Source organism: Giraffa tippelskirchi, chromosome 4, assembly GCF_054371585.1.
Source record: "Giraffa tippelskirchi isolate mGirTip1 chromosome 4, T2T-mGirTip1v1.2.pri, whole genome shotgun sequence".
Classification (NCBI taxonomy): Eukaryota; Metazoa; Chordata; class Mammalia; order Artiodactyla; family Giraffidae; genus Giraffa; species Giraffa tippelskirchi.
Genome location: NC_137278.1, coordinates 83022505 through 83045345, shown reverse-complemented (window position 1 = coordinate 83045345; position 22841 = coordinate 83022505). Strand labels below are relative to the sequence as shown.

At 41.6% G+C, this 22841-nt stretch overlaps 1 protein-coding gene across 3 annotated transcripts in view; it reads left to right on the top strand.

The window, feature by feature from the left end:
• Positions 1-22841, top strand: part of CRIM1 (cysteine rich transmembrane BMP regulator 1) — a 215899-nt gene that overhangs the window by 18993 nt on the left and 174065 nt on the right. The window contains exon 1 of one of the 3 annotated variants that reach the window (XM_081596245.1): positions 2315-2395. The exons of the other annotated variants lie outside the window; for them this stretch is intronic. The gene's annotated coding sequence lies outside the window, so the exon portion shown is untranslated. Of the gene's footprint in view, positions 1-2314; positions 2396-22841 lie in introns of those variants that run through there. 3 annotated transcript variants of the gene reach the window in all.

Genomic DNA, 22841 nt, shown 5'->3' with positions numbered 1-22841 from the left:
ACCTAAATTTCCTCTCTGTAGTTGTATTTCTTGAACATCTTATTCCCTGAGGCCAAATACTAGGTGCTCTGCTTTCTTTCTAAGAAAACTGTTATAAGGTAACATAACTTTACTAGACGGTTTGGAAAACAGAAGAGAAATAATGACCCCAAATCCTCGTATTCCAAGGACAATCAGTTGTGTGTTTTTATATATACATCTTGTCTAGACTTCCTCTATATGCATATATTTTTGTATCCTACACCTTACATCTTGCTTCTTTCCACTTTAAACTGTCTGGTATCTTTATCTCCCTCCCTCCCTCCCTCCCTCCCTCCCTCCCTTCTCTCCCTCTCTTCCTCTCTCTCTCTCTCTCTCTATGTATATATGTATTTTTTTAATCACATCTCATATCTTCTTTCCACTTAAAGTTACCCCAAATGTATCTTCCTATGTTGCTACATAGTCTCTATTGTGATGGCAGCAGATTAATCCAGGTGTACTGACTGCAGCTTTCTACTTCACTTCCTCTCCCCAGAACAGTGTAAAAGACAAGAAGGGAAAAAAAATCGTCATTCAAGGTGAATTTACAGGAGAATTCTGTGTAGTCTTAATTTGTTTTCATGAGTGCCTGGGCTCTCCAAGCAGATGCGCATGATTGTCTCCTGTCCTCTTACTAAGGATCTGACCAACTTGTGTCTGGGATTTGTGGTGTGAGATCAATCAGCCCTTCATTGTTCTGTCTTAGATCTTTGCTGCTACCAGAACTGTACTGACTCTGAGGACACCGAAGCTCTGTAATGACTTGTAGGGTTTGTGCAAATAACCAGCCCACTGGGTAGAGACATTTTAATTCTGTTGCTTTTTGGTAGTGCATTATTGGATTACAAATGTTTACTTACTATGAAAAATGGATATAATTAACTATGCCCTAAATAGGGACTAGATATTTACTCCAAGATGAATTTGCAGCCTTTGTGCTTTGCATGCATGTGACATATGCTCTTGTTACCGACGTTACCGATGATTCTAAGGATTTGAAATAGTTGCCCTCTTCCACCAGAGGACTAGGAGTTAATGCAGCAAGGCACACACATAACACTTCAAAAAACTTGGATCATTTTTGTGATTAAGTTTGTTGAAATTCTATCAGGGAAACAGACTTTTTTCCTTGTATTATTATTGATGATACAAGATTAAAAATGGTTTTTACAATTCAGATGCCAGTTTTACATTCAAAAGGTACAGATATTAATGTTTCAGATTCATTTCTGTAATTTTTTAAATTAAAATACAGGTTCTTAGTTGTGCAAACTGTGCAGAATCAAATCACCGGGCTTCAGATAGATTTTATATAAATTTCAAGTGCTTCTTAGATTATCAAAAGGAAGACCTAAATTGTATTACCTCTTCAATATTACAGTTTCTGAATCATAAATCTGAAAATTTGTGAATCATGCATGATATATACCAGTCAACATATTCAGTCCAGAAAGCACTGGACATTTACCTTACCTGACTTCTTGTCGGTTGGAGAGAGTACCTGTTCAGTCGTCTTTAAGCCATTGCATATGGCAAAGCAGTGCATGTGCACAAGGAGAATTTAATAAATACTTTTTGTATTGGCATATTGATTTAAAATAAGAGTACACTTTGTATTGAAAAAGTAATTTGAAGGTGAAATCACATCAAATATAATAGTTTAACCTTGGATATTTGTGAAATTTTAGTTCTTTCATGAGACCGTAACATTAAAGTCAACAAGTGTGTTGTTAAGGTTTTTTCAAAATTAAAGCACAAAGTTTAATAGATACTTACATTCAACAATAATAAGCAAATAATTTGACACCTGCTACCACCATCAAAATATGTGTATTGAAATTGTGTCTCCAGGATGAATATAAAGGTGTGGGAAGGCGACCACTCTTTGGAAAAGAGTGTGACACGGGAGAGAGTGCTAGTAGCTCCTGTTGTAATCAATTTATAAAACTTTATTTGAAAGTGGGAATCAATAGATTGCCTCCAGTGCTGAACAGTTAATCATTAATCAGTTGATCTTTATTATGAACCCAAACTGCTTGTATTTTCTTTTCAGAACCTTCCTAATAATGTGATTACAAATGTTTAAATCAACGGATAATGAAATTGACGTGTGTTTTGCTTGCCCCATGGTAGAGAGTAAGCCTCTGTGTTCAGAGGAATGTTCCAGCAGCGACTGAGTGCTAGCCCAGTGTCGCTGGGCTGTGTTCCCTTGCTCACAGAGCCCTGGAGCTTGGCCAGCTTGGGTGAGGGGGAGGAGGAAAGGTTTGGGTTTGAGAGCCCTGAGTTTATTTCTGGCTGTTGAGATGTGAGACTGTGGGGGAGCAGTCATAAATAGAGTTTGAGGGAGGTTGTAGACTCGGAGGTTCTCGCCAGGGTAAGTGCTGGATGGATTTGTTTATGGATGGGTCTGTTTTTAGCTGCTTCACGCTTTTACCTCCCAGAGTTGGTGCTTCCAGGGGGTGAAGCTCAGTATCTGGATCCCATTGGTATGGGTGTCTCAAAAGGCTTCCCCCGCTGCACCAGTCATGGCCACTCTGTTCCCTTTCTTTCTGCAGTTGTAGTGAAATAACTTCCTGACCTGTCATGAGACTTTTTTATTTTTTTAAATAATGAACTCCAAGCATCCGCATATATAGCATGTGGGGCAGGAGTGGGGCGGGGTGTGTATCTGGGTATGTATTACCGTGTACAGGGGCACCCAGCAAGGGCAGCTACTCTGAGCCCCTGAGCTCCCCGGAATCTTTGGTCTCTTTGTGATCACCGCCTCCCCCTGTGCAGGTTCTGAGTCCTTTTCCAACTGCTTCCACCCATGTGGGTTCAGGAAGCCTCACGTCCAGTGCCTGCCCTGGGTCAGCCCAGTCTTGCACACAGGTGCTCTGTGCTGTCACGAGCTCGGGGACACTGCCCAGCCCGCCGGACCACAGCCCTCCTCATCTTGGGGCAACTCGCCTGCTTTCAGTGGTGGCACTGGCCCAGCTCCCAGTGCTGGCCCTGCCTCCTCGGCTCTGTTGCTTGCTCGCCAGACCGTGAATCACCCTGGACTTGGGGCATTTTACCCTTCTGAAGGGCTCACAGACATTGCCAGGTTGCTTTAGGGTTGCGGTCTTCAACACTGCCCAGAAGAAATGACTTCTCAGGAGAAATGTAGATAGTAAGTTCCTTAAGGAGAAACCACATTTCGTTAATGAGAGGCAGTGTTGTATACTAGAGGGCATCCTGGCTCTGAAGTCAGTTCATTGTCCCGCCCAGCGACTTGCCTGGTGCGTTATCCTGGCTAAGCCACTTGACCTCTGTGTGCAGCTTCCATCTGTAAAATAGGGTTGTTATGAGGCATCCATAGGGTTGTTAGGAGGAATGACTTAAGTTGACTCATTTGTGTAAAGCACCTGAAGAGTGGCTTATACATAGTAAGTGCGTGCTAAATGTTGTCATTTTCTCTGAACCCTGTGGTTTATACATAATAGGTGCTCATTAAAGATTTTGTTGAATAGTTGTAACATTCAGAAGATGGAAAAATTATTTCCTCATCTCTTGCCTTGAAAGTAGTAATATTTGGTTGCAACAAAACATTGTAGGCATGGAGACATTTATCCTGTGGTTGGGGATAGGGTAGTAGAATGTTCCAGACTCATTATCAGTAACCGTGTGCCTATGATTTGTTCATCAGACCTAATATACTCAGTATGGCAGAAGTTTGATTCCTGTTCACAGGCTCCCAAGGTAATTTTGAAAGAGCAAAACAGGTTAATCAGGTGATTTGTTTCCAGTGAGCATTGTTATTGGAAGTTTTCAGACTCCAGCATATTTGATAGCTATATTGAAACAAGGCTCTGTTCTCTCTTTATGGGTTCACTCTACATTCTAACGTATGTTTGCTTTTGAGGTGGAGATGGGTAGCAAGGTGCCCTTTCATTGAATAGGTTCTTGCTTCTTTGTAGCCCACTCAGCGCCTAGTGTGGGGCCTCAAAAGCGGCAGTTGCTCAGTAAATAATGTTTTCAGTTATTGAGTAAATCATGGGACATTCTTCTCTCCCTTACATCACACCAGTGCCTGGAAGGTTCCTTTTAGGAGGTTTTGTTTATGATTTTACCCTTAGGCAGTTGCTACCTGATATGAGTATTTCTGTCTTGCTGTTGGGGTATTGAATTGAGGGCTTATCTCAGAGTTGCTGCTCATCTACCATGAGAGGAATAAATGGTCTCCAAATAAAATCTCGATGAAATGGTGGGAAGAAGGGTACCATCACTCATCTTTGATGAGGCATTTGGGCCGTACTCAGGATGAAGATCACAGCTCTAATAGAAAGAGGTAAGTCATTGTTTTTTAAGTTAAGAAAGTTGGTTTTAAAAGTTTAGGCTGATAATATTTGCTATGGTGAGAACTGAAGAATATATATCCTTGTGTTCTCTTAGTGGGGACAGTGATCACAAGGACAAGAGCTTTTGACCCAGGACCTAGAGATTACAGTTTGGAAAAGATGATTTCAAAATACCAATCATACCCATAAAGGTGACAAGAACATAATCCTGAAGTCTGTTGTCAGTGGGTTTGTGAGTGCTTTTCGTTCTAAAACTATTTATGGATTCAAAAAACAATTCATGCAACAGGATTGCAACAGCCCTTTTTCTTTATGAAGAAATTGGAAGAGCTTTAAACAAACATACACACATACTCATTCAAACCAAACAGCTTTCCTTGCCTTTTAAAAATGCCATTTCTGTTGTCTGTCGTCATTTTTTAATCACGGTCCCCTCCCCCCATTTTTTTTTTTTTAACGTCTCATTGTATTCCAAAAAAGTTTTTTTTAACTGTTGAATTCTCCCCTGGTACCGAACTTCAAAAAAATAAATTTATTCCAATGTAGATGTGTGTAGTATGGTTCTTGTATGGCAGGATTATTTCACAGGTGAATCATCTGGATTCATGGTTTTATAAAAAGAACAGGAGTGTGTGATCGCCATCCCTCTTTCTGTGTCTCTCTCACCCATATTGAAGTGGCCCATTTAAAACCTGGTCTTCGTGAAAGGATGCGCTTCCTAGGGCCCACTTTGTGGGCCGCCTGACTGCTTCTGCTGCAGCTCCACCCTGTGTTCCTGTGTGGCCATCAGCCTGGCAACACAGGGAGAGCTGTGACGTGCAGCTTGTACTGAGCAGAACTCTGAACTATTTTCCTATGAAAGGTAGTACCTTCGTGGGGGGGAAAAGTCCAGGTTCTAGTTAGTTCCAGATGATTTACCACACAGAATGCGTACTCTCTCACTAGTGTCTGGGTCTTAGTAAATAAAGGAGTGTTCTGTGTTGAATCCTGGCCTGACCAGAAGAAATTGATCAGGGAATCTGTGTTTTCTTTTCCTTTTTTTTTAACTAAAAGCAGTTGCTTAGAGTTGAGATGCCTCTACATCAGGATACCTTTTCACAGGTTTGTTTTTATCATCTTATCCACAGAGTTAGTCTTTCCTGTCAGACTTTACTCATAGGGATTTATTAAAAACTTCTTGGTTTAAAAAAAAAAAAAACGGGGAAGGTAGACAGTTGGGTGAAGTAGTTGGTAGATTTTGACCACGTGGGAGTGCGTTTTCCACAGAGCATATTATAGAGGCAGAACCCGGCTAACAAAAGCTGTTTATGACTTTGTCTGTCACATGAATGGCAGCCCTCAGTGGGTTCTCCTTCACTTATTTCTCCTCCCCACTCCTCAGCCCCATATCTTATTTCCCTTCCCTTTCAAATTCTGTTCCCATCTGTCAGGTAGCTGATGAGCAGGCTGACTCCTGTCCTGAGGAGGCTGAATGCCAGCCCTGCACCCCCCTCCTCCAGGAGAGGAAGTCACCCTGACCATCCTTGGGAGGGGTGAGGAGTTCCCAAGCCCAGATTGGAGTCGGCTTATTTCATCCATTCCCATAGCGATTGCGTTGGGCTCCCAGCATTTCATTCCTGCATAGCTCTGATCGTGCAGTGGAGCTTCTGTGTCTGGGGGCCTCAGCACTGAGCGCCAGGCCTCCAGTGCCCCCTACCCCCACCCTCCAGGCCTGGGGTGGGTGGTGTCGACTCCCACCACGCTGTGGCCTTGGATGCAGGGGGTGACCTCGATGGATGCACATCCAGGAGCCTGGTTTCTCCTGGGGCTCTGCAGAAGTTGGAAAGCCTTTGAGAAGACAGGGCTTGAGGGCTTGAGTTGAAACCCAAGGGGCCCAGAGATCACAAGAAAGACACCGAGTAAGTCTGGGAGACGCTGAGTTGGAGGCTGAGGAATCCAGGACTGCCAGAGGAGAGTTTTGCTTTGGGAGGTTAAAGAGGTTTGGTTGCCCTCTGAATGAGGATGGCATTCTATTTGTAGCCGGAAGTACATCAGACCTTGAAATGTCTGAGGCCAGAGAACCGTTGCTGTACCAGGGGTCAGAATCACAGGCTTGGAAGGGCCCTTGGAAAAGCGTCTCTAGCCCAGCCCCCTCATTCTACAGATTGAGGAACTGAGGCCCAGCTTTTTATGTTCTCTTACTGCATTTTACCGTTTCTGCTGCCCCTGCCTCTTCCAAGCCCAGCGAGGTTGAGGGGCTCTTTCTTGCCCACTCTGGAGGAAGCTATGGGACTCCTGTTGCCCTTCCCACCCCTTGACCTTGGTCTCAGGGTGATGGGCACAGTGGCCGAGTCAGCCTCTGCTGAACAGTTCGCTCCCTGCTTGCCGCCCTGCCCCACCCCTACCCCCCATGCAGGAATCCCAGCCCTCCCTGTGGGGGTGTGAAGCCGCTGGAATGTGGCACTCTGACCCCTGGCAGTGAATGTCCTGGATGGACCTGGCCTGGGAAACAGGAAAGACTCAGGGGAGGGGTAGACTGCCCCTTGGCCTTGGGGTGGGACGGAGGGAAAGGAAGTGCTGGCCAACGTGGCCTCCCCCCGTAGACCCAGCCGGCTCCCCAGCACGGGAGAGCAGGTGGCAGGGGCACCATATGGCAAACTGAACCAGCAGGCTTCCTCAGTGCTGGATCAGGGCTGCGCTGCCAGAGCACGTGGAACCAGGAGGAAAGGGTTTGAGGGGGAGAAGGGAGGAGCAGACCAGAATGCAAAGGAGACTTGTAGGAGCTGGTGGACGTGAGGGTGGCAGATGGAAGGAAGGGATGTCTAGTCCCTGTTCAGACCAGACACAGTCTCACTTTAGAAACCAAATACACCAGAAGGTGGGAAAGACCCCGCTGAAGAAGCTGCTGCCTCATTTGGAGAACCTGGAGCTTTTTCACATGCTCTCCCTGTGCAAGACAGAGTTGGTAAACTGGGGGGTGGGGGGGTTGCTGTCCATCCAGGTGTGAGATTGATTGGCACTTAGTTATCCCTTTCTGTTTTCTGTCAGTGATGGATGCCTCCCCCCCCCCCCCCCCCGCCGCCAGCCCACTCCTTTGCACACACTCTGGTCAGTTACCACCCTCGAAGAGATTTTCAGAAACCATGAGGTCGAGCCTCAGTGATGATGTCCACACCAGCTCCTTGACTGGCTCTGGGATAAGGGCACCTCATATCCTCCACTTCCTTCCTATTGAAGCACCGTGCGGGGTGCACAGCAAGGGCTTGGAGATGCCCCATGTGGGCCCTTGTGAAACCAGGAGCATTGCACTGTTGCCAGACTGCTCATGAGGTCTGCCAGGATGGTAAGGCAGTTTTTCGTGGGAGGGTGTTTGCAATTAAATTCCATGCTCCCAGGAAAGGAATAGAATCGAGAGGTGGCCGAGTGTCTCTGCAACACCCATTTAAGAAGAGAACCCTCCTGACTGTCGACATACCTGAAGGGGTTGGGTTTCCTTTGCAGCTGGAATCTCTCCAGGCTGAGTCAGTTCATTCTTCCCGTGCCCAGGGTTGTCTTGAATGATAAGTAGTGTTCTGGGGTCCCACACATCCTGCTGAAGTGAGGACGCTCGTGTCTCCTTTCTCATGTGACATTGTTCAGAGTCCTGGGAGTAGTGGCCCTGAGGCTAAGTGGGGATGTCTTGGTTTTCAGACTCACTGGTCCTGCAAACCCCAGGGTATGTGGCACCTTTCCTCCACCTAATTGATACCAGAAGCCACCAGGTGAGGCCCATGGGGATGCTGCAGGCAGTGCAGCAGGTAAGCAGGCCAGTGCCTTACTACTCAAGCTGTGCATCTTAGGACATCTCTGAGAACCTAGCAGTCCTCTAAACTTGAAAGTTTAATAAAACAACATGTTAAAGTTACATGTTAAAGAACATGTTAAGTGCTTGTATGTAAGTTCAAAGCTATGTATCTCTGTATATTCTAATCCTTTGAAAATTGGTGATCCTTGTTAAATAGGATATGGATTTGAGCAAAGCATCCTTTGGGAATGGTCGACATTTACAGTTTTCCTTTATATCCTAATAACCATTGGTTCTTGAAAGGTATCTTGAACCTAATAAAATAGACAACAATTTTTAACCTTTCAGTTAGGAGTTAAGGTAGATATATTTCCATATATTCCAAGAAATTATGAGCTTTATCATTTGAACATTTTTTTTTGATGCTTCTTTTACTCTATAAAGACTAACTTTGAATAGAATAACATTACAGAATCGAGATCTTGCAAAATCCACCTACTTAATTGTATGTGGGAATACATGCTGTTGTAGCATGTGGAAAAAGGACTGGGTGATTCATGTGGGTTTTATTTATGTTTCGTTTTGGTAGCAAATTAGGTATTCGCTATATGTGTATGTTTATGCATGCATGTGTTTAAATTTGAAATGCAGAAAGAAATTTATCAACTTTTGTTTTACTTTGAAAGAAAGTTAGTTTCTTTGCAATATTTTAAAATACCAAAATGATACTTTCTTCCTAAGCCTCTGGTAGTCATGAATTAGTATAAAGCTTATTCTTTTGCACTTAAAACATTCCAGAAAGATATGAAATATAAATGCATAAGGATTGAAGAACACAGGTAAACCAGAATCTGACATACCCACAGAATATCTTTAAAGCTGCTACTTCTCCCCCACCCCGCCCCGCCCCGCACAGGATATTGTTAATAGAGTAGTCCACTCGTCCAGTTTCCCATTCATTTTCACCATTTATCAAGTAAGGATTGGGATCCTACTCAGCACATCATGAAGTGGCTATAGAAATAAGAAAGACACAGTCCCCCACGCCCCCAGCAGCTCAGAATCCAGCTGCAAACACACAGCCGCAGTGTCTTTGGATAAGTGAAGTGGGTGGGAGAAAATCAAGTTAACTTCAAGGAGAAGATATTTAAGCCACACACAGGAAGATTGTAGCAGATTTCCAGTTAGTGTAAGAAAGCTTGTGCCTCGCAGAGGGAATGGAAACAGCAGAATACTCAGAATTGATTTAGTAAGTATTTATGGAGGACCTACTGTGCTAAGCCCTGGTCTGGGTACAGACGACAGAGCTATGACCAAGAGAGACAAACATTTCTTTCAATCTGGAGCTCTCTGGTAGAGAGAGACAAAATGAACAATATTATAAATAGTACATAGGACATGTACCGTGCCAGAGGGATATGCAGTCTGTGCAGGAAAAAAAAAGCCGAGAAGGGGAACAGCTGTGCAGAGGTTTGCAGTTTGAATGGAGTGGTCATGGAACTTCTTGGCAAGTAGTTGAGTTTGACTGGAATCCTGAAGGGGTGAGAGAGTGGATGGGCTCAGAAGGGGCTGGGGATGTTCTGGGTGAAGGGGACACAGGTCCCCAGGCCCTGAGGCTTCAGTAAGAGGTAAGAGGTGCTAGCCCCTCAGTAGGGGGTAGGTTACTGGGAGGTTAGTTGGGCCCAGGCACAGGCCCCATTTATCAGTGTGAGGGGTTAGGCTTGACTCTGGAATCAAGTGGGAGCCATTGAAGATGGTGGAGTAGTGTTGATGTCATCGCTGAGACCCCCAGGGTCTCAGAACTTGTCATCCATGAGGTGTAGAGGTTCGATTACTACACAGAGGAAACTCCAGTGTTGAGGGAAATGTGCAAATGTATTTTTCAAACATGTTCTTAAAATTGCTTATTTTTTTTCATGGTCGTGTTATATTTGCTCGTATGGTCGATTTCACGTGAATCTTAGGGATAAAATCATTGCGGTATAAAACATAGACCTCCCAAGTGATTAATGTTCATTTCTTGACATACCCTAAGGCAAGAGTCCTAACCCGCCCTTCCCCACCCCCCACATATACTGCACAGCCTGTGGGATCTTAGTTCCCCAGTCTAACCCATGCTCTCTGCATTGAAAGTGCAGAGTCTTCACCACTGGACGACCAGGGAAGTCCAAGAGTCCTGTTTTTCATTGCCCCTTATCTACATTTGCTTCTAGGAGGAGAGTTCCAGGGTAGATTTCAAAGACTTGATGACCTTAAGAATCAGCGTTATCAGAGAGGCCCTGTGTGGTGTGAGATTTCTTAATAGACCACAGTTGTCACTCTGATTCTCATTTCTTTTTTTGACCACACCTTACATCTTATGGGATCTTAGTTCCCCAATCAGGGATTGAACCCAGGCCCCTGCAGTGCAAGTGCCAAGCCCTAACCACTGGACCACCAGGGACTTCTCTGATTCTCATTACTAATTTCTAATACTTCTTCCCATATAAACATACAGTAGCAATGTGGATTTTAATATTTTTTTTAAGAGAAAAGAGATCTGGACATATATATCAAATGTTCACTTACAATGAAACTGGGCACATTAAAAAAAAGAAAAAGGTGTTTATTGAATATTGCTGGCAAATTGTGTTTTGTTGCCAGTACCAGGTAGCTGGAGATCCATGGAGTGTGTAGGAATAAATAAGATCACACATAGAAACTTGGCTCACGGGAAGATTTAAAGGTTTGGGTGCATGATATTCAGGGATGATATTTCTTTGTAGAATAGTATTGGGAGTTAGTGGTAAGGATCAGTTAAAAATATAATTGTTGGAATCAAAGGTGATCAGTCTTTCACTTATCATCTTCTACTTGGTTTACTTTGAAGAATTACTAAGTTGAGGTTCACAGCAGTGCCCAAGCTGATTTATAAAGACATTTCTTTCAAAACGGTTGCTAACTGGTTTCACTAATTCATTATCCTGAAAGGATTCCTTAATGCTACTTACAGATCATTACTTTTGCCTCAGGAGTATTGCTCTATGTGGAGGCATTATTACTTTCATAAGGAAACCCTTGTTTCCTGGATGATAGAATAGTTGAGATCACGTTCATACTGCCGGGTTTCCAGATGTTTCCAAAGGCACCAGCAACGCCATCGTCTTGGCTGAGAAGGTGTTGGAGGCTCTGCTCGCCCCTCGGGTAATGACCATCGGCCGTGGACCATCATATTCACTTGAGATGGGCTTCTCCAGTGTGAAAAGAAAGAATAACAGTGTTCCTCCCTTTCTTTGGGGCTTCCCTTGTGGCTCAGCAGGTAATGAATCTGCCTGCAATGCGGGGGGCCTGGGATTTATCCCTGCGTTGGGACGATCCCCTGGAGAAGGGAAAGGCTACCCACTCCAGTATCTGGCCTGGAGAATTCCATGGACTGTATAGTCCATGGGATCGCAAAGAGTCGGACACGACTGAGGACTTTCACTTCCCTTTCTTTTCCGTGGTGCTCGGGTTCTCTGGACTCTCGGACTTGACATTTTGTCCAGCTCTTGACCACCTCACTTCCCTGTTTTCTTCAGTTCCTCCTGTTGTCTGCTTGTGTGGAAGTCTATGGAAAGCACCTAGTAAGGTCCTTGGCTCAGGAAATGTTAGCTGTTAGCAGAAGATTTGACTGAAGGGGTGGGACATGTTGTGAAATGTGTTTCATTATCTGTGTTAATTGTTCAGCTATTATAATGAAACACTTATAGCCCTCAGAGTGCTTATTTTCAGAATACCATGCTCATTTTGTTGTTCTTGTTTGAAATTCTGGTCACATTTCTTCTTTTCCCTGTTGTGCTTTATACTTTTGGGTGAGTACAGTCAAGTAAAAATGGCATTCCCATATCTAGTCTTCTGTTTGATTCTTGATCATTTGACTAACAGATTTTAGTTTGGAGCATACATTAGTATTTGTAAAGTGGCACTGTGTATTATTTATACCCACAAGTACCTTTCTAACAAGAAGCATTAATAACTTGTGTCACATTATCTAATTATGGTCATGATAGACAAGAGTGGTAGTGAGGGAGATAACAAGAGTTTATTATTATTTAAGTTATTATTTATTTTCCAACGTTGGTTGAGGAATATTACATTCGCTCACCCGTTTGACACGTTATAAATATTTATTGATATTTGGAAGTATTGGGTAATAAAATGTTGAGGTTGAAAGAAAACTTGAGTCAGTTTTAATGTTTCACAGGAAATGTTTTCAATATTAATGTTTCAGCAGAAAAACTGGGATCAGAAGATGTTTCTTAGTTATTTCTGAATAATTGTCTGTCTTTCCTACCACCAAACTTACTTTCCAAAAACGTTTGGCACTTAAAGATTTGGGATGCTTTGTTGAAATTCGGGTCCTCCTATTCCTTCTGCAAATATTTATTTTTCTAAGCTACTATTTGCAAGCCCTGTGATAGCCCAGTGACAAAAAAGAACCTACTTTTTCTGGTGGAGATGAGATGAGCAATTTCATTATACTGCCATAAATGAAATAATTCTAACGGATATGTAATAGAACTCCTACAGAGGAGACAATTCTTGATTTAGTCCCTGTAGAGCAGATGAAACCCGGAGAAAGTATTAAAAGATTAAGCAGGAGCTTTCAAAGCAGGTAAAGAGAAGCAGCTTTCTTAGCCAGAGAGAATGGCTTTGCAAAGCCATGGGGTCACGAACAGTATGGGTGCTTTGGGAGCATGCCATTACAAAGTATTGCTGCAGTGAGTGGGGAAGCGTGGGAGAGAGAAGGGTGAGGAGGTGGTCTGCGATCAAATCTAAACAAAGCTTTGTGTTCCGTGCCAGAGACTTGAACGGCCAGATGTTGGACTTTATTTGAAAATTGCTGTTTCCTGACTCCACATCCTTAAGAAGTTTGATAGGGCAGTTCTTATAACACCCTTACTAGGTGTTATTTACACCAAAGCGCTACTGTAGGAGAATAAAACACTGAGCCAGGTGCCCAAGGGATGGCTAATCATCTGGCTTAAAGGATGACTTTTAGAGAATTAAATGAAGAGAGGAAATGTGAAAGAATTAGATACTTCTTCAAGGTAATTTTTCCGGCAACTAAGATGTATTAATTTGTAAGTAACAGTGCATTTGATAACAGTACCAATATTCTCTAAAGCTGGTTAAACAAGGACCATTATATGTTTCAGTGGACATTCACGCTCAGAGAAGACTGTGTGGCTTAATAATGACATGTGCCTGACCAGAAGATCTAACACTGCACAAGCATGGGCTAGTGGAGAAGGCCTGAAGTTTTCCTTTAAAAATACTGAGATTCAGTCTCAAAGTAGAAGAAATGTAGGGGGTTGAGTTCTACACCATTGGGTTCAGTCAGACTAGTTGTAGCTAGGGAAGAGTTTCCATGAGTAATGAAGTATCTTGTTTTGATTACTTAAAAAAATTTCAATCAAAAATGTAACCATTTAATGTCTGACTTTGAGTAACTTCCTGGTAAAACCACGGAAGAGAAACTGATTGAAAAAAGTATTAATATATGTCCAAGTACCTACCTGGATGAGGTGACATGCATACATGGAACTATTAGTCATAAACTATTTATGGGATATCATAATAATCTTTCTGAAGAATCAGTTTTTATTATGTTAATCACCTCTGTTGCTTTTATCTCTGTTGCATTTTCTCCATATATTATCTTTCTTGTTTCTTTTGACTTGCTTTATTGCTCTTTTTCTAATTTCAATTGAATGCTTAGCTCATTTTTTTTTTACCTTATTTCCTGTGAAATTTCCCTTTAAACACTGCGTTAACTGTGCCCCATCAATATCAACATGTGCCATTTCTATTGCTCTTCATTTTAAGTATTTGATGAATCTTCCTAAAGTCTCTTCCCATTAAAAAACATTTTTATCATAGAAATTTCAAAATACAGAAGTTGAGGACTGGGTAGCTACACAGTGCTTTAGTAGTTGTCAGTTCAAGGCCAGTCCTGTTTTAATCTGTTGAGACCTTAGCCAGTAAATCCTTTAGGACTGGATGTTCTGGAAAGGTCCTGCAAAGTGATATTTGTTACATTAAAAGCACCCTTGTCTTGCCTTATGATTGATCGGTTTCCAAACCTTAAACTGGTCTGATAAATGGGAAATTATTTTAAATTTAAATTATGACTACCATAAGCCTGTGGTTCTCTGACACTGTGTCCAGTAAATTGAATTGTACAATTTCAACAAAGGTGCCAGAATCGAGGAAACACAAGGATGAAGTCTAAAGGGACCTCATGGATTATCCCTTACACTTCCATATTAGTGATGAAATGAATTGGAGCCGAGAGAACTAACTGCCTTGCTCCGAGTCACTCTAATGACTGAACTAAGGTTGTGATCCCCTCTCCATGAGGACAAACCTCTGGGCTATCTGCTTTTCCACTTTCAATTGAGGGTAGACAGTCCTGGCTTTAGGCAGAATTGTGAAATAGAGTTGTGTTCTGCAGCCCCAATCTCTCTTTTCCTCATCTTGTTTCATGAATTCCTTGTTTCTAGAGATACTGCTTATCTTCTCTTAAGTTCTTCTCTGTCCCCACCAGCTTCCTATTATCAAAAAGGAAATTATCCTTTCCTTAATCTTTTCTTCTGTCTCAGGATTCCTAGGAACATTTTATTCACATACTTGGTATGATTTTGGTTCGAGTGGTGGGAAATTGTACTGTAAACTCCTCTTTCCTAGTGTTTTAAATTCTTAGTACCTTCCTTGTTCAGTTCTTGATTTATAATAGAATACCAATAACTGTTTGAGGAATGAATGTTTGAAAGGAAGGGTGAATGAATGAATGAATGACTTTACATGGCTGTAGTTCCTCTGTGGTCGTCACCTGATAGTTGTATTGCTGTGGTGTCTGACAAAAGTTACAGCAATGGAACATTTGCTTCTTGTTCACAAATGTTTTACTATAAATTGATTTAGTCAATTGAATCAGCATTGTTTTTCGAAGATTTCCCTACTTGGACATAATATGAATCAATGGTCATGTTTGTTTGTTACATATTTATAGAGGTTTGCATTGGTTTAAGAATCTTTCAAAAAAAATTGTGTGCGTATTTTAATGTTTCCATTGTTTTAGATTCAGACTTTGTCCACTCTGGTACATAGCTACATATGCCTAACAGTTTTATTCTGTGAAAATGCTTATAAAACCAATGTTTATAACGTGAGTCATTTCTGTTGATAACCATAATTTTGCCCTTCCTGCTTTGCGCCAATTGCAGCATGCAGAAGAGAGGGAGAGGGAAGCACCAGCTTTTGGAACATAATGCCGTAGGCTGGAAGGAGAGAATGAAAGCTCGCTGTGTTAGAGTCCTCCTTGAGCAGAACAGAATGCCTGATAACAGCCAGCCAGGAGCTGGGGGAGTTAAGAGCAGCAGTTTTACATTACAACAGAGTTTCTAGGCTGGCATGGAAAGAGATGCCAGTATTAGCTATTTGCATCTTACTGTAGCCACAGGGATATGTGAACAGCTGGAGAATTAATCTGATATATATTCCCGGCAGCCTCTCTTCTGCCAACAGAATTCCATTACTGTGAGCTTCTGAGTGTGTACTATGAATTTGTGTCTTGCTTTTTAATAGCTGCTATAGCGTGTTTCTGGCAAGTAGAATACCACACAATGGGGTGCAGTTGTATCTAGGTTTGGAGTAAACTGCGGTACCCTAAGCTCTTATGAGGTGGGAAAGGTAAGGCCCTGAGTCTGTGAATGCTTTGTGGCTTCAGGAAGTTGGACATTTCAGATGAACACGCAGTACATTGTCCAATATGTGCAGTCATACCTGAAACATTTTTTTCCATGTTAGTGGAATTTCATACTCCAGCAAGCAGATGGAAAGATATTTTGAAGAGTACAGAAGTGGAATCTAGGTCCAGTTAGGCCAGGATTGCTGTGGCTGGTTCCTGAGCATAGAGTGGATATAACCCCCAAGGCAGGCCACAGTCCATGGGGTCACGACAGAGTTGGACACGACTTAGTGACTAAACAGCAACTGCTGTTTCCCAGATCTGGGGCTGGATGAGTCTCCGCACATCTTCCAAGATTCCTCCTCTTTCACATCCTTTGCCCCTCCCCTACCCTGAGGATCTCAGCTCCTTTCTCACTAGCCTTTGCACTTAGAATCTGTTATATCAACTGTGGAAAGAAGGAATTTCAGGCATCATCAAGAATGTTGGAAAGTAGTCCGTGAAGCAGAAACACCCAAGTCCAGAAAAGGACTGAGGGTGGCTGTTGGACGTACAGGTGTTTTAAGTGTTTCTGATTTGGAACCCCATGTACACTCTTAAATTTTTTTTTTTTTTGTAAAATCATTCATTAGACTGTAGCGAGCTGTTGGGGACAATACGGATGGCAGGTCATGCAAAACCTATGGAACTGCATACACAGAGAATAAATATAAACAATAAAAATCCAAATAAAGATCCAGACTCAATTAAGCCGCCCTTTACATTTGCATCCAGGCTCTGGCAGCCCATCTCTGCAGCCTCACACACTCTTGAGCTCATTCATGCTGCTTCCTCCAGGGGATGGGGCCTCGCAAATAGCTACTCTGAATGGAGACTGGTTTCATCAGAATTAAAGATCCAGGGGTAGTTTCTTCATCATGATTTTTAAACACAGAGGAGACTATCTCTAGCTTTTTCATTCACAACCTCCCCTGACAGTTGAAGGTAGTGAAAAGTTCAGCCGCTGGAGCAACCATTTCTTACACTAGAGGAAGGAATTTAAATGAGATTATAAGATATTTTCTTAACATATTCATTAACTGCAGACTTTTCCTTTTATTGTGAGAGAACTTGCTCCTGATCTTTTTATAACATTAATGTAGCATTAAAATCACACATGAACAGCCCACCTTCTGCTTTATACTGACATCATTTTGTTCCAAATTATATATTAAGTAAAGTCACATTAGAGAAACGTGTTTTTATGATTGAGTAGTAGCTTTTAGGAGAAAAGGTACTTTATGATTCAGTAGTAGCTTTTAGGAGAAGAGATACCCAGTGTCCTTTTGTTAGTTCTTAAACCTGGCTCCTGTGCTGTCTTGGCCTAAGTGTACCAGTGAGGCATGCCTTTTAGAACAGCAGTTCTCAAAGTGCGGCCACAGACCCCTGGGGGAACCCCAAGAGACCTTTTCAAGTAGTGCATGAGGTCAGAGTTATTTTTACAGTAATACTAACATATTATTTGCTTTTATTCTGTGTGTCAACATTTGCACTGGTGGTACAAAAGCAATGCTGGTAAAACTGCTGACATCTTAGCCTGAGCAGAGGCTGTGACCTCAAACTGTGTTAGTCAGTTACTACCATGCAGTTGCAGTAAATTAATACTAATAACCAAGTAAAAAAATCAGTTTCCCTTAACAATGCCCTTGATTGAAGTAGTACAAGTTATTAACTTTATTAAGTTTCTTTTAAAAAATATTTTTATTTTTAAATTATTTTTGATTACACTGGGTCTTTATTGCTGCAAGGGGTCTTTCTCTAGTTGGAGTGAATGGGGGCTACCCCTTAGTTGTGATGCATGGACTTCTCATTGTGTGGCTTCTCTTGTTGCAGAGCACAGGCTCTAGGCTCGTGGGCTCAGTAGTTGCAGCACATGGGCTCAGGAGTTGTGGCACACAGGCTTAGTTGCCCCATGGCACATGGGATCCTCCCAGATCAGGGATCGAACCTGTGTCCCCTGCATTGGCAGGCAGATTCCTAATCACTTGACCACAAGAGAAGTCCTTATTTTCCTAAATTTCAATCATTGGTTACACATCTTATGAATATTCTGTGAAATGAAATGGAAAGTACACATGAAGTAATCCTGCCTGCTGAAATACCACAGTTGTCTCGAGGAAAAGCATCGCATTGTCTTATAAACATCCCAGTGGAGATGTCAGATTAGCCTTAGTTGTAACTGACTGTTCGCTAGAGTACTCAAATATTTAGTTATATTTGAACATGCATGTATTTTAATTTGTACATGAAATTATAAAATTTTCTCATTTTATATTTAGAAAAAATAGCATTCGGATTTGGTATCTTGCAGAAGTTAAAAGCTTAAAAATACATGTGCAGAGGTATCTCAGATACCTTGACCTTTTGGTCTCAAAGACTACTTTTTGTCACATGGAGAGCACCAGAGAAAAACTACTTGATAAAAATAAAGGGCAGTATTCCTGTTATTCAGTTCAGTTTAGTCGCTCAATTGTGTCCGACTCTTTGTGACCCTATCTACTACAGCATGCCAGGCTTCCTTGTCCATCACCAACTCCCAGAACTTGCTCAAACTCATGTCCATTGCATCAGTGGTGCCATCCAACCATCTCATCCTTTGTTGTGCCCTTCTCCTCCTACTTTTAATCTTTCCCAGAATCGGGATCTTTTCCAATGAGTCATCTCTTCACATCAGGTGGCCAAAGAATTGTATCTTCCTCTTGAGCATCAGTCCTTCCAATGAATATTCAGGACTGATTTCCTTTAGGATTGACTGCTTGGATCTCCTTGCAGTCCAAGGGACCCTCAAGAGTCTTCTCCAACACCACAGTTCAAAAGCATCAATTCTTTGGCGCTCAGCTTTCTTTATGGTCAAGTTCTCACATCCATACATGACTGCTGGAAAAACCATAGCTTTGACTAAACGGACCTTTGTCAGCAAAGTAATGTCTCTTTTTTAATATGCTGTCCAGGTTTGTCACAGCTATTCCTGTTATTAACTCCTTTTTTTTTTTCTCCCTTCTAACCCTTGACCAGTCCAAGGAGAAATGAAAAACTGTATCAGAATCAGAACCTTGAAACCCTTGTGCTGTATATATGGATTTACTTAAGAGATTTTAAAACATCAAATTTTGCCAAGTGCTGTCAGCAGCACTCTTGGGCTCAGATTTGATTCCTTATAATCAAACCTCACTGAATTTTTGCTTTTCAGTCCCTGTTGGTTGGCTGTTAAATTGTTTTAAAGTATAATGTTCTGTCATAGAAAAACACAAAAGCATTTGTCTCAAGAGCATGTTGTACTTGATCTTATGAAGCAGCGGTTGCTAAGGGAACTATTTGCCAAGAAGAAAAACAAAGTATTGATTAAGATGGGGGCATAGAATTGAAAGGGTTTCCTCTCAAGAAAGAAAATAATAGCATATAAGACATTTTTGGCTTTAGAGTCAGATGCCTCCTGACTGGACACAGTGGCCATGACATTTCCTGAGGGTGCAGCCAGGCTTACCTGTGCACCATTAGATGCAGCCTGTCATTGCTGCCAAGAGGCTTCTGCTGAGAACAGTAAGGAGCTGGGGTGGGTATTAAGGGAAGTTGCTTTTTAATTCTGACTCCACACTCGGGGAAAATGGTCTTCCTGTGGGGAGACAGAGAAAAACATCTGGCAGTGAAAACAAATTGGCCCTGAGATGAACTCCTTGGAAGTGCCCTTGATGCCAGCCAGGTGATAAGAGGCTGAAGTCTAGAGCTGACCTGGAAAAGAGATAATGACAGATGATGCCTAAAGGTACCAAAGTATGTCTAAAAATTTCTTCAAAATGCCTGCCTTATTAACACTTTACTAATAAGCTTTTTGAATAAGATTTTTATTGTGTAAACAAGTTCATTATAATGAAACATAGTTTTCCTTGATATATATCTATACATTTTTTAACAAGACATTTTCTGTTTGTTTTTTTTTTTTAAAGCATAGACAACAACATTAACCATAGCAGTGACATGAAAAATATGGTTATTGAACGTTGTACTAAGTCATGGGGTTAAAGATCTTCAAAGTTGAATAAGACCTGGCTCTCGTGAATGAGGACTCTTTGTCTAATGGGGAAGTTTGACTTACATGAAGCCGTTACTAGAAAGGCTAAGAGGTGTGCACAGGTATTTATAGGAACGTGGAGGATAGAGCAGCTCAGAGCTGGAGAAGACATCTCGAAGAAGTGACATTTGACTTGGGTGGTTTTTTAAATTTTTTAAAAAATTTTTATTGGAGTACAGTTGCTTTATAATGTTGTGTTAATTTCTGCTGTACAGCAAAGTGAATCAGCTGTGCATATCCCCAGTGTTTTGGATTTCCTTCCCATTTATGTCACCACAGAGCATTGAGTAGAGGTCCCTGTGCTGCACGGTAGATTTTCGTTAGTTATCTGTTTTACACATAGCAGTGTGTATAGGTCAATGCAGTCTCCCAACTCATCCCACCCCTTGACTTGGGTCTTGGAATGAATAGGAGTTATCAAGAGGAAGGGGAGAAGGAGGTGTTTTAGGCAGATGATACTCTGTGAGCAAAGGCACGGGAGCATTTCTTGAGGGTTTGTGGTGAGAATCTGTGTACTTACTGGAGCATTAGGTTGTGTGAGGGATTGTGCACAGTTGGTCTGTACAAGTAGGTACAAGCTGTATCATGACGAATCGTATCTACAGTAAGAAGTTTGGAGTTTTTCTTGTTGGCAAGAGAGAGCCAATGAGCAAGTTTGTCTTTTGAGGAAGATGATTCTGTTGACGGAGTGAGTTAACGGGGTAATGCAGGGAGACAGGTGAAAGGATGCTGCAGTGGTTTGGAAGAGTGATGTGTCAGGGTACTCCAGTTATAATGGAAGGAAGGGATGTTTATTGTGAGGGAAAAATCTGCATCAGAATCCCCTCAACACATTGGTGATATAGTAACTGTACACATTTAAAATGATAGTGATAAAAATTACTTCTTGGAATGAGATAGAAAAGAGGAGAAATATAGTTTTTCAGTGGTTTGAATGTTACTTGAGTTTCTTACTAGCTTTTACATTCCTAGGGTTGAACTAACTTTGAATTCCAAATTTGAATATTCAGTCAAAAAATTTCTTCATGGTAAATTTCACAGAACTGGATTAGGCTGGTGGTACTGATAACATGTCAGCAATTAAATATAGAGATAAGAAATTATCTACATGAGCCATTTCATCATGTATTATAACTGAAGACAAAATTATCACCTATTTTACCTTGTTGAGTTTCAGTGTGTTTTTTTGGTTTTCCATCTTGAAGATAGGAATGTCCCTTTGTGTTTGTACATGTTATGTACCTGTTATTTCTAAAGGCCAAATACAGACTAAACAGGAAAACAGATCTTCAAACAGGTAACTTTTGTTTTTGTTTAAACTTCTAAAATCATTTTACTGAGAGCTGAAGATTTGATCAAATAAGAGAGCCTGGTCTTCTGAAATCAAAACACAGGAGATTTTCTATTCTCTCTTTTCAAAGAATCGCCCTGAAGCTCTTTGTTTTGTAAACGATATCCTTCTAAAGACATCTTGACAAGAAAATTATTTATTTCAGTGAGGGAAAACAGTCTTTTCCTGACTTAGTAAGTCAACAGTGTCACCAGAAGGAAAAGTTAGCCTTGTAAAAATCATACCCATTTGTTTGCACTGTCTTCTGCAATAACACATTCTTAAGATGGCTTTATGCCTGCCTTACTTTGACCAACAGGTTTAAGTACCTTATATTCAAGCACTTTAAAAATATTCTCTCAAGATATGGTTATCAGAAACATGTTTACTGTTTAATAGTCAGTACCTAGTTAAGGTGTGATAAAGTATCTATTAAAGATAGTGTTAAGAGAGGGGAAACCTCATGTAACATACCAGAGACTCAGAGAAATAGTCTGGTTTCCTAAAGAGGTGTTTCAACTATGAGGAATTCAATTAAGGATTGATTCTGCCTGTGGTTCTGTCATGTTTGTTTCATTTTTCTGAACTGGGTCCCATGAAAGTTGATGTAAAAATCTAGGGTCTTCCTTGGTGGCTCAGCTGGTAAAGAATCCGCCTGCAATGTGGGAGACCCGGGTTTGATCCCTGGGTTGGGAAGATCCCCTAAAGAAGGGAAAGGCTACCCACTCCAGTATTCTGGCCTGGAGAATTCCATGGATTGTATAGTCCATGGGGTCGCAAAGAGTCGGACACAACTGAGTGATTTTCGCACTGGTGGCTCAATTGGTAAAGATTCTGCTTGCAATGCGAGAGACCTGGCTTCAGTCCCTGGGTTGGGAAGATCCTCTGGAGAAGGAAATGGCAACCCACTCCAGTATTCTTGCCTGGGGAATCCCATGGACAGAGGAGCCTGGTGGGCTGCAGTCCATGGGGTCACAAAGAGTTGGACATGACTGAGTGACTAACACTTTCATTTTATTTCTTACAGTCAACTGCATTCCTTGACCCAGACATTGATTTGGTCTCAGCTTCAGAATTTGACGACTTTAGCCTCTCACTAGGCTGTAGCCCTTAGTTTTGTTGATTTTCCTGACCTTGGTTGTGGGCAGTAATGGACCCTAGCATCTGAACTGAAGTGCATTCATTGGAGGGTGGTGTCTGTTTACATTTATTAGCACTGCCTTGATGTATGAAGTTTCAGAACTATTTTAAGCCCAAAACTAGTCTCTATCAGATGCGGTAAAAAAAAAAAAAAAAAATGGAGTTTTTTGGAATAATTTTGTAGTTTGGAATAATTTTGTAGATTGACAGATGCAGCTCCTATAGTTTTATTGAACATGAGAAAATCTTGGAATCTTTGTTTAAAATGAAAGACTTTAAAGGAATCTCAATTGTTACTGTAATAACACATCAGAGGAGTAGTAGTTTTTGATTAGAAATGTTTGTAGATACAGCTAACTAATGTTGATGCAACTGGCTATATTTCAGTCTTCTCGTTTATTAGGAGGTTGGGTTTCATTCATTTGTAAAATTGCAGCCAGACTGCCTTT